General features: G+C 34.2%; 1 long non-coding RNA gene across 1 annotated transcript; it reads right to left on the minus strand.

The window, feature by feature from the left end:
* Positions 1 to 791: 791 nt before the first annotated feature.
* LOC144428153 (uncharacterized) lies at positions 792 to 4,382 on the minus strand. The gene is made up of 2 exons (XR_013478144.1): positions 3,374 to 4,382; positions 792 to 2,051 (listed from the first exon to the last, which is right to left on the minus strand). It is a non-coding gene; the product is annotated as an uncharacterized LOC144428153 (long non-coding RNA).
* Positions 4,383 to 12,299: the final 7,917 nt, after the last annotated feature.

Consider the following 12,299-nt stretch of genomic DNA (forward strand, 5'->3'; position numbering starts at 1 on the left):
AATTTCCAATATAAAATGAATATAGCGAATATTCAATTTTGAATACTGGTAATAAGTACTAATAGATACATAATTTATATCGCAAATGATTGGTCTTATTAACTGCCAAAACAACATGATACCATTTCCATATGATAACTATTTCTCTGATCTGTTAGAAGTTCAAAATCATTGGAAAAACATATCCTACAAATGTCTTAGTAGTTGAAAATTTACATCAGGACCCATGATTTAATAACAATTCAGTTTATGCTGAATTAAAATTATTTAGCAAGATTAGACAATTAAATTTAGACAATTAAAATACCTGGCACCTTTTTTACATTTATTAATGAAATTGAACAATACCAAAAGTTTCCTAAGAATGTGTTTATCCAAAGAAATATATCTAATGAATAACTCCTATACTAAGAATTCTAATTAAATTAATTAATTAATCCAATCAAATATATATACCTTTTGCTCAAAATATAAAATATGTATCGGTGCAAATGAAAGACATCTAAATTTAGTTTCCATATAATAATTACAGCTAAGCATTGTCAATTCTCCTTACTAGCACTTTGTATATATTAAACTTTCGTAATTGCAATTTTACCCTCTCACATGTAAAACAAGCATCAATCAACAAAATGTTTATGAATGTTTGTTTCACACCAGTATCATAATTTTTATAATGTTGATTCGCCAAAGACAATAATTGATTAACCCAGTTCATTATTGTTTTATTAACACATTGTGATAATAAAAAATGTCACAGATTATAAACAGTCTATATTTGTTTTGACACATTTACTGAATATGTTACAAAAACATTTTATTTGTGATGATATTGGAAAAACATCCACTTTCCCACATACATCAGTACACAAGAAAATTGCCATTTCAGATGTGTATTAATTCAAACAGCAGTTTATGGAGTCAGACCCAATTTAAAAATGCTTCAATGACCAATTATATTGACAGCCTATTAAACATGGTTAATATTAAACAAATTGCCATACCAAACTACCATACAATTCAAAATAAATATACCAAGTAAGAGTCATGACAAATAAACTGTATTCACCCTAATTAACAAATTGAATAGATTGTTTAAATGTGGGTTAATCTGTCCAATGAATAGTGTTAAAAAAAAATTATTCTGTCATATTTAAGCACTTTGGGGATTTTTGGAAAGCAATTTGCTATCAATTTCTGCACTGTTGAGAGTAACTGTTTCAATATCAAATACCGGTTTTACACTAGTTCAAAATCAGGTGATTTCCAGTATAACAACCAGTGGAAATTTTTTTGTGGTTGACATTCACAAACAAGTCTGGTCATATATTAATTTGTATATATAATATAAAGTATTCAAACAAATTACTAATATGATCCATTCTGCTATATTTTCAAACAGAAATAATTTTCCTTGTTCTGTTTATAGCCACACACAATTGTTAAGTCCTTGGTGAGAATGAGGACACTATATTTAAAGGACACCTGTAGTGAATAATTAGATAAAATCACATTCAGTACATCAAGCAATAAAATAAAACATTTTAAAGAAGAATAAAGACAGCTTATGCTTAGTTTCCATATGAAATAGCAAGTTTAAAAACTTATATAAAAGTGATTCCAACCTTTTAGGGATAATGCCCTCTTCTGATAGCTTTTATCATTCATGACCCCCTGTTCCTCAGTTAAAAAAATGCAAGCCATACACAAATTCCACAAATTCTAGGATATTTCGCCTAACTTTGGTGAAGCCAAACCAGCTTAAGTGTCAACCCATTTTGGTTTCGAGAGATATTAAAATAAATTGAAATATACTATTCTGTGTCTATCGATATCCGCGGGTCAGATGGCCAATCAACCGACTACCAAGTTATGAATTCACAAAGCACAAGAGGCGACAGCGAAAACATTACTTGAAATAACTCTATTAGGCAGTGAAACAGATAATGTAGATTTTCTCATAAAGAAAGATAATTATATGCAAACGAAATTGTATTGAAATCAATTTTGCATTTGGTCTTGTGGTGCCCTTTCAACTGCTCTGTGAATCCCTTAGGGCAGGCCTGCACAACTCAAATTACCACGAGGGCCGCAAGCATAAATCTGGAGGCCCGACGGGCCGCAAACTTTGCCACATACATATTTCACAAGATGACCTAACTACAAATCAAAATAACATTGTGAAACAGTTGAGTTTATTGAAACACTTTCATTACTGGGGAGCTTAAAAATATGAAGAATCTTATTTACTTGAGTAAACCCAAGGTACAGTATTTTTGCATATGAGATAGCAAATATGTATTTAGTGGTTCATCTACCTTGAAAACCCACCCTTCATTTTCAATATTTCTTTTTCATTAGAATTAGGTATTGCGTGTTGCAGTATAAACTGACTGCAGAAAAATATTTTACTCAGGTTCAGTTTTGTAAAATAGTCCCAAATATCTGTATGACAATTTATTTAGTCATATCTATCATTATTGGATATTTCCATTGTAGGCTAGACAAACAATCCATTTAGTAGCAATAGATCTTCCTCTGTTGTACTTTTTGACTGTTAAATTACATTTTCTACAGAATCTGCTACAATTTATTTGAAATTTTACAGTAAATAGCAATATCTTTTGTGCAAGAATTTAATTTCTGCACCATTCATAAATGAAAGAATTGTTTTTTAATTTCTAAATTTGAATCAAAAAAGAAACTTTAGTTTCATAAACTGCTAGTAAAAAGTAATGGGGTTATTAATAGGTTGCTAATATGCACTAATGGGTGTGAGATTGTATACCGATATTGTTTTAAGCATGATTCAGTCTGAATAATGAGATATCTACATCATGGTCATATCATCGTGGTCCCATACCTCTTTGTCCAGTGTATTGTATTTGTACGAGAGTTTTATTTGTATATTTCATGTCTGTTGTCCTACTATAACGCAGCAGTCCTAAACTGCAGTTATACTTGTTGGGGTGCATGTCCACATCTGTGTCTTAGGCCATGTACTGCAGTAAAGTCTTGCACATGTATCCCGTCGCTTTTATACCGTTTAACTATTATGCAGATACTGTTACATTTTTGAGGCAAATAAACATACATAAATACATGGTTTCCCAAACTGGGGGGCGAGGGGCCAAGAGACGAATTTTAGGGATCGCGAAGGGCACACCAGTTTCACACAAAGTTCGATATTTATTTAAACTGGTGCAAAACATAAATCTCTCGATTTCAAATATGATCGGGGTAGCGGCGCGGTTGCATACCAATGCCGGCTTTGATCGTTAGACCCGAGAAGTGGCGTGTTTCCAAATCACCCGCGGGCCGCACAGAAGTATCTAGCGGGGTGGCCCGCTGGCCGTATGTTGTGCAGGCCTGCCTTAGGGGGCCAATGACCCTCAGTTGGGAACCGCTGGTATATAACCAAGTAAAGTTGGACATACATAATTTAGTAAAGGATTTCATTAGAGAGACATTTCCCATGTTGAAATTGTAGTTTGCATCAACCTACCAAATTCAAGCAGTTTATTTTTGCAATCAAGTTTATCCAGATATTTTATTCATTCAGAATACCAAAAAAATATATGAACAAACACAAGCTTGTAGTTTAGGCTTTGCGTGTCAATAGGCAGCTTCAAAAGCATGGTTTGGTGGTTCAGTACCTTCCTGCAGTCCTGACTAAAGTATTTCAGACTTTCACTTACAGACTTATCAGTGTCTCAATAACGGTGCTGGCCCATACCGGTACCGGGATATTCTGTAAAAATTAGCAAGGTAATTCCATTCATCTGAAATTTTCTGTCCCAAGCAATAACCACGCGGGCCTGAATTTTTCATTCATAGTTCTGTACTTCGGTGGTTTGATATCCAACGTTACGGTACCGTAAAATCGTACACAGCCAGACAACGGGACAGCAGCTCAAATACCCATTCTTCTTTGAGAATTCTTCAAGTAGCAAAGCATGGCTTCAAAATTTACAGCAAAACAACGGCAAATTTTTCAGAACAGCAGACCGACAACCGACAGAAAGACATACAGACGAGCAGGTAATGGTAGAGTCGCTGATGATCTCTTTGTTTAATGACGTCACATAGTCTTTCTTCCAAAGAGGAATGTGACGAAGCAAGTTAGAAATTCTGTGCTTTTCACTTGGCCTGTTCTACTTGAAAAATTCGGAATAGCTTATCGTATTCTGATTGGTACACTAACTAATATAAAGTTGTTAAACAACTTTCAATCACGTTTTGTGTACTAACTGCGTTCGTAGAGGTACGACGAATGGCTATCCGGATGCAGTGGATGATACCCATTGCGTTTTTCTGTGGCGATTAGCGCCTCAGCTGGAGTTCTTCTTGACTGTTTGAATTGTTGTCTTGCCACTTCTGCGTTCTTCCCTACTTTTCTTTGTTCTTACAGGAGCGAAGATAAAACCTATCGTAGTTTTTCGATTGCTCCATATTCACACTCAGATTCAGATTTACTTTCATCGTGAAAGAATTAATATGAAGCGAATAAAAGTCTGTGAAAATCGCTTCATCTGCATATTATCGTCGCCTCGACGCGCTTTCACGCATGTATACTTTTTTTGTTATTGTCACATAGTGTATTTCATGTATGGTTGTAAAGTAAACTTTTGATTACTAATTACTGACATTTTTTCACCAAGCGAAATTTATTACCCTTTACATTTACACATTTCAATATTGTTATAATCGGTACAACTGCTTTTTCTGAATCGATTTCATCGTGATTTACCGGTGTAACCTGTTCTAACACATAATAGTCCGGCAGAATAGGGCCTTAACATCTTTTTGGGACATAAAGTTTCAAATACACAAATACTTCAGGAGCGCCTTTTTGTTAAAAACAATTATTTCATAACTACATGGTTTAGTTTTGCATACATAGTAACATTGAATCTCCTTACAATGTCAGAAATTCAATTTTAGTACAATAAATGGTAGTTTATTTCACAAGCCAAGATCCATCGACAGCATCTAGCCACTTTCTATTGCGCTCTTCAAACTACATTTGCGTTGCCGCGCGCATTTCGTTTTCCTAGTTTAGGCTTAGGGACTTGGGAAATATTTTATTAGTTGAATTGGATTGGAATATTTGACCTCGTTTTTCACTCCGAACAAGGCCATGTAAAACCATCCACTGGTATCTAAAGATGTGTAACGTGTTTTCTTTTGGAAGAACCGCAACCTTTCAGTGCTGCATTGACTTTGGCAAAATTAATATACAGTATCCTTGTGGAGATAGAAGGTATGCGTATGCAAAACCGAGATGTGCACCTGTTATGCCAACATAGTTGAGTCAAACGTTTTGAATACTAATACATTACACGCATTTTCTTGCGTGCTTCGGTTGTAAGTAGTAACGCGCACATTTTTGCGCACATGCATCAAATTCCACTTGATTATTGAGCTATAGGTTCTTGACGAGCTTTTGTGTATGATTTAATTCCATAGAATTTGTATGCTGTTCTAAAGAATACTAGTTTCAGCTTTTTCATTCTCTTAAACCGCGTGTTGAAAGTGAGTTTTGTAATATTGCGTGTTGGTTTCCAACATCCTTAAATCGGTGATGCCAGTAAATCTTTAATACAAAAAGATCAGTAACATCTGCAATAAAACAGCAGTACCCACTCAAATGACAGCTGGGGGATGGATAATCTTAGTATCTGCTCCATCGCGTGCCTCTTACAGTCTTACCAGTTTACATGCGTGTCAATCGGTATCTAAGCTCAGCCAGAGACAAAAAGTTTCGGACTGCAGTTGGCGTGACGTAATGTTTTTAAATATATATTCAACAATAAGATTATTTGATTGCATACTACTGAAAGTTCCGCCTTATATGTCTTTTTCCATTGCACTATTCCTTTACTGATATTCGATAATATGACGCTCATCTGACATAGTTCTTAAAGTGTGTAGATGAGTATAATCTTTTCCACGCTGTTCAGATGGGAATGCGCGAATATATATAAGAATTGCTAATATTGGTTTGCAATGCGATGAAATCCCATCTTGGCATTTCTGCCTCTCGCAATCGCTGTGTATACTTATCGGGGAAGTTCTGTGGCGTGGTTATCAAATGAAAAAAAAAAAAAGGAAGTATTTTTTCTACTTCTCTACTACCATCGAACCTCGACATTTTGTGAAAACTTTTTTCCATGCAACCTTTTTTAAAACATCCCTAACAACCACAATTTATTCTGTTATTAAACTTCCGAAACAAACACACAAAATCATCAACAGATGCATATCACCAAGTATTGCGATATTGCTGAATTGATCTTTATTTTACCATTTTTCATGTAATTCTTTTTGGTAAACCTGTTATCTATCGTAAATACAGCACATTTGACAATGCTGTAGTGTGACTATTTTGGCCTCACATTTTTGATATTTGTAGTTTGAGGTCTTGGGGCTCTGTCAAACAAAGGTACATACAAAATATTGGTTGTAAATTGCAAAACATGATCATGTTGTTGGAATAACTTGGCGTTTTACCACCCGTATATCATTCATTGTTGAGAATATTAATAAAATCATAAAATTTAAAAATCCGTTTTCGTGAAATTTTTGTTGTAGCTGAATTCCAGGAACAGCATGACAACAGGCAAGAGAAGCACGGTCGCCTCTTTCATCCTTGGAGGCCGCCGATCGGTTATCTGGGAGCACGAACAAACAGATGGAAATGCAAATATATATTATATAATAACAATGTATTTTTATAGAAGAGAAGAAGCAAAAGTGTTGAGAGTCTTTGGTAGTTTGAAAAGCATTGGCATGGAACATAAGAATGAACTACATTCTTTCCCAGGGATATACTATAAAATGTAGCAATTTTCTCATTCTTGTTCTTGTGATATCATTATCTTTCACTGCGTCGTCGTGATTATCCCGCTGCATAACAATTCTCGCTAACAAATAATTGTTCTCCACCGGGCGTATATCCACTTGAACCACTGGCGACTGCATTAGCAGACTTGTATTGTTAATTGCAACCAAAACGGGTATTTTGAAATAGTACTCTTCATTTTACGCGTATGTTTCGACAGTATTTCCATATACTGTATATGGGCCGCGACCCAAAGCTTGGCTCAACAAATACCTAAAAGTTATTGATTTTATTTCCTAGTAAATTTGGTGCTTGCATAGTTTGTGCACCAAGATTGCGCACAACCTGAACATAGTATTGTAACAGGTTATGGTTCAGGTTGTGCGACATTATGATGCACATGTTTGACGAAAAACACTAATACAAATATCTCAATAAATATCTTAAAGTTATTGATTTTATCTCCTAGTAAATTTGGTGCTTGCGTAGTTTGTGCACCAAGATTGCGCACAACCTAAACATATTATTGTAACAGGTTATGGTTCAGGTTGTGCGTCATTATGATGCACAGGTTCGACGAAAAACACTAATACAAATATCGAGCCGTAAAAAAAATTGCTCAAGGCTGCAAACTCCACAGTCCACACCCATGTAGAAATGATGGGCAATGACCACAGGATGAATAATCACTAATAAAAAAACTTTATGTCTGAAATCAAACTTGGGCCAAAAATGTCCCCTTATCTGCCGGACTATAACAAGACAAATGTCTATATTGTACCGGGACTGGAATAAATTGGATTCAGACTAGTTACAACTTACAACTGAAGCATGTTTTTCGAACGTGAATTGGTTGCAATATTCACGAATAAGAACCCAACGGGGAAAAACATATTTTTATGACTAGCTGAAAATAGGGTAGCCTAATAATCAGCATTTGTAACAATAATAAGTTTAGATTTATGCGAAAAAAATGCACAAAACAAAACAATGAACATGCAATGCATTTGATTGGGAAAATCGGGAGAACTAGCATAACCTCTGATAAGGTTTAAAACACGTAGAAATGCATGTATATAGACTTACCATAATTTCTTGGGCATAATCCGGGACAAACTCAAAACTATGAATGAAATAACTGGACGAAAGGCCGAAGGCCTGAGCTTGGCAAATTTTTATTCCATACTTATATATATATATATTTATAGGCTTTAATATTGCATAATAAAGTATTCTACTTGGATTGAATAAAAAATTTTATTACCTCATTTAAAGGAAAATACATGTTAATTTGAGCAACACTAAGTCACAAATCAGACATTTATGAGAAAAAAAGAAAGAACAAACACTGAGAACAAAGAAATAACACTAATTTACAAATCGATCATTTTTACGGGGATGCATTCAGATTTCAGAAGCCATTGGCTTTTGTGTTTGACCTTTCGTATTTTTCACTTGAATGAACTTTCTTCAGAAACTGTTTATTTTTATTATTTCTTATTTTTGTGTAAAACTCGCTACAGCTCAAGCCAAACACATTTAATTTAATATATTTGTCCTCACTATAGAAGTTGTAAGTGAAACAGCCACCTTTCCATCTTTCTTTACAAGAAGAGCCTTCGTATACATTAGTATATATTTACGGTTGCAGGCATACCCCTTAACCGCCGTCGCATGGCAGGTGGTCCATGGAGAGTAAGCCTCCACCCAACGTCACTCATTATTCCCTAACTAGTGGATTTCTCAAGCTATGCGCGATATTTTACTCAACCTAATAAGCTAAAACAATTAAGATATTAAAATAATCCTCGAGTTAAAGCAAAGTTATGCCATTTGGGACGGAATTATTTCATAATTTTGCAACAGGTGGGAGTTAATTTTAAAAATTTCAATAAAGTAAAATTCCGGGACATTTTGCTAACCGGAACGGGACACGGGGACAGACGTTTGAACCGGGACTGTACCGGCCAAACCGGGACGTATGGTAGGTCTATATATATATATATATATAAACATTTAACACACACAAAAATATATTAGACAAATAAAAAAGATGAAAACACGAACGCGTGTCATTCGGGAGTCTAACTTTGGTAACATGAACACATTGCAGACACGTTGGATTCCAATTTGAAATTGTTTACATCAAAGTGGACATGATTGGGCTGTGTTTATTTATCGTCTGGGATTTGTTTACACCATCCGGACATTTGCTCATGCAAGAACACTACGAGTGAGGATAGGTAGTTTAGCATAAGTCAGCGACGCCAAGTTATCAGGGAAAAAACTCGCGGCGCACCTACACGAAAAATATGCTGCCTCAAAACACAATTTTATCATCGTCAATGTGTACTTTATGCCTTTTAAGGTTATAAACATGTAGGCCTAATGAATAAAGGCAAAAAGTTAACGTTTAGGTCTTATCCCTGCCTGGTTTTTCTTTAAGATGCTATAAAATCTCTCATGTTCGATAATCTCCGTTCAACAAAATAGACCCTACATAAAAGAAAGTGAACAACATAGAGCGGTAAAATGAATTTGATTCATATATATATACACATCATTTGCAATAATGAGAAACAATAAAACATTAAGAATAAATAAAATATGTGAAATATTCAATCATATATTAGTTAATATTTCACACAAATATTCTAATTTTCGAGGCGCACTTTGCAAATCGCCTTCGGGGACCGCTGGCTTAACGATTAAAGCCGGCATTATAATGCAAGCACGCGTAAATTGGGTCTTACGATCAGAATTTTCATTGGTATGCGAACGCGAATATTCACCCATCTTCACTTCAACCCCCCTAAAAAACTTGGTCGATGGTGCATTTTTTTACCTAGTCCCGTGGTTCTTAAAGTGCGTCGTTTCAATTTTTCAACCAAGTCCGTTTCAACCAACCCATATCTTCTACTTTTACTGAAAAAAGTAAGAATAAATCGATCTTACTTAAAAAGCATAATTCTGAATATTCGGTTTTCTGTAAATAAAGATTATTTTTCCTAGGTTCAAAAAGTGTTGCGCACTCCCATTCCCTCTGCGATTTCGTATTAAATAAAACAGGCTTTTCTAACAAGGCCCATTTAATGTAATTTCACTGACTGTCGTTAGGTTTGGTTTGTTCGTTTATATCAATTAAACTCATTGCAAAAAAGGAATTCTATTGAAGGGTAAAAATCTATATATACGTATTTTCACGGAGAGCCGCAACTTGAGAATATTTTTGGAGGGCATCACAATACAATGAAGTTCGAGAACCACTGAGTCCCAGTTGATAGCAAGAAATCTTTTCTACTTTTTTAATGGTTAATAATCTTTATGTAGCATTTTTTTAATGAAAACGTGCTATTTATACGTAAATGGAATTTGGTATATTAAAAATTATTCTCGTTATTCTCTACATCCCCCACAAATAATCCCTGATATTATTTTCGAAAGAAAATTGAAGACACTGTGGTATTTTTTGGGGAAACACTGTATGATGATGTATGTACGTATATGTATCCACTCGTAATTGTGAAATTTTTGTTTTACATTATTTTTAATAATTGTATTTCAAATCAAGAGTGAAAATATACAACAGATATATTACTTTGTGTAAAATTAGTGTTAAAAAAAATCGTTTGCGGTCGCTTCCAGGGCTGAGGCCCCTAGTTTGTGGAGCCCTGGTCTAACTAATCCAGAAACCGACATGGACTCGTGACCAAACTAGATGTGGTGGTTTGTCATATATGATTAGGCTGTCTTCGCGGCTTTCGAATTTTGAAGAATTCGGTATAAACACGATGCTAGGTAAAGTACGCCAGAGCTGTGCATTTTTTTTATCTGTTATTGATTCTAATGAGAAAACCTGTTTTTTGGCTCTTCTTCCTTTCTAAAATATTGATAGCACTGTGCCAATCTTCATATGAATAACAACTTAGTGATTCAATCATACATTGATTTTTATTATTCACTAACATTTGAAGAAATTTCACCACAAAATCAAAGATAAACAGAAATCAGACGATTTTAAATTGTACTAAAAGCCTACGACAGAGGTTCAAATGCTGGCGGAAAAACAAAACTACAAATTACAGAAAATTCAACACAAATCGGGAAAAGCGAGCAATATAGCCTACCAAGTATGACTATTTTTTTTTCAAATATTATCAATAATACCATACACTTTGCTATGATTAAAATAAATTGTTAAGTCACATAATTGATATATTTTATAAAGGATATATAATATTGGATACTATCAGTACCGTACCCAATTGGACAATACCGGTACACCTCTTCATCTTCATTATAATTTTCCTTTACAAAAAAAATCGTTTTTTTTCAATCCAATCATTTGATATGAATTCAATACTAAATAAAATATACCTAGGAGTTTAAATACTACAGTTTTAAATATATACCTACAAGAAATTGGCAATTTGACATATCATACATATACAATTATTAAGAAGAGGCAATAAGATTGAAAAGTGCTAAAATCCTTGAATAATTAATTATTAAAATTATTAAACTAACTAATCACATTCAACAGTCAAGACTAATTGAAGACATACTATACAAAAAAGGTGACTAATTTGAAGTATCGCTAGACAAAAAACATGAAGGAATCATTTAATCGCTGATCGAAAACCGATATGTATTTCATGATAGGCAGATAAATATTATGTTACTGATATAATACAGTGATCACAATTTTAAAAAACATTTTGCATAAAATATGTCACAATGAACAATTTTGCCCAAAATTATACTAATGTTGGCAATAGAATATCTTTTGAAAGAAAAGTACGTAGATAATCACGAATGTAAAATATCTGCTAGAGTAAGATGACCATAATTAAGTCACGTATGATAAAGTTGCACTTGGAATTATACTAAAATGATTTTAGTAAAATCATTGTACTACGCTAATTACAGGTTGATTATAGAAACAGCATGAAGATATAATATGGTTTTATTATTTCACCACCAATGAAGAAGACAATTTTAAGTCAGGGGTGTGCAACCTTTTTTACAGGAGGGCCAGATATAAGTAACTGAGTGAAGCGTCGGGCCGCACTTAGGAACTCTACCCACGAAAGGCTGTGGATACAAAAAATCCAACCTACATATTTCTTCTCGTAAATATATTGCTTCGTCTAACATAGGATTTTCTACATACGAAAGGCCAAAAACCGAAAATTTAAAAAATGCGTGTAGTACTATTAGTCTATTTCAGGTTAATATAAATGCAGTGCTTGAATAAGGGATGTCGTCCGTCGTATATCGTTTTTCGTGTTTATATAAAATCCCGAATATGGAGCACATATCCTAGCGCCTCCGTACATGTTTTGATTTAAAAAAAGGGGTTACAGTTGTATTCATTACCACAGCTTATGGCGACCTACTTAACTTTAATATAATTTTCTTTTGTTTTTTATGACATAACACAGAACACAGCAAT

This window comes from Styela clava, chromosome 10, assembly GCF_964204865.1.
Source record: "Styela clava chromosome 10, kaStyClav1.hap1.2, whole genome shotgun sequence".
In the NCBI taxonomy this organism is placed as follows: Eukaryota; Metazoa; Chordata; class Ascidiacea; order Stolidobranchia; family Styelidae; genus Styela; species Styela clava.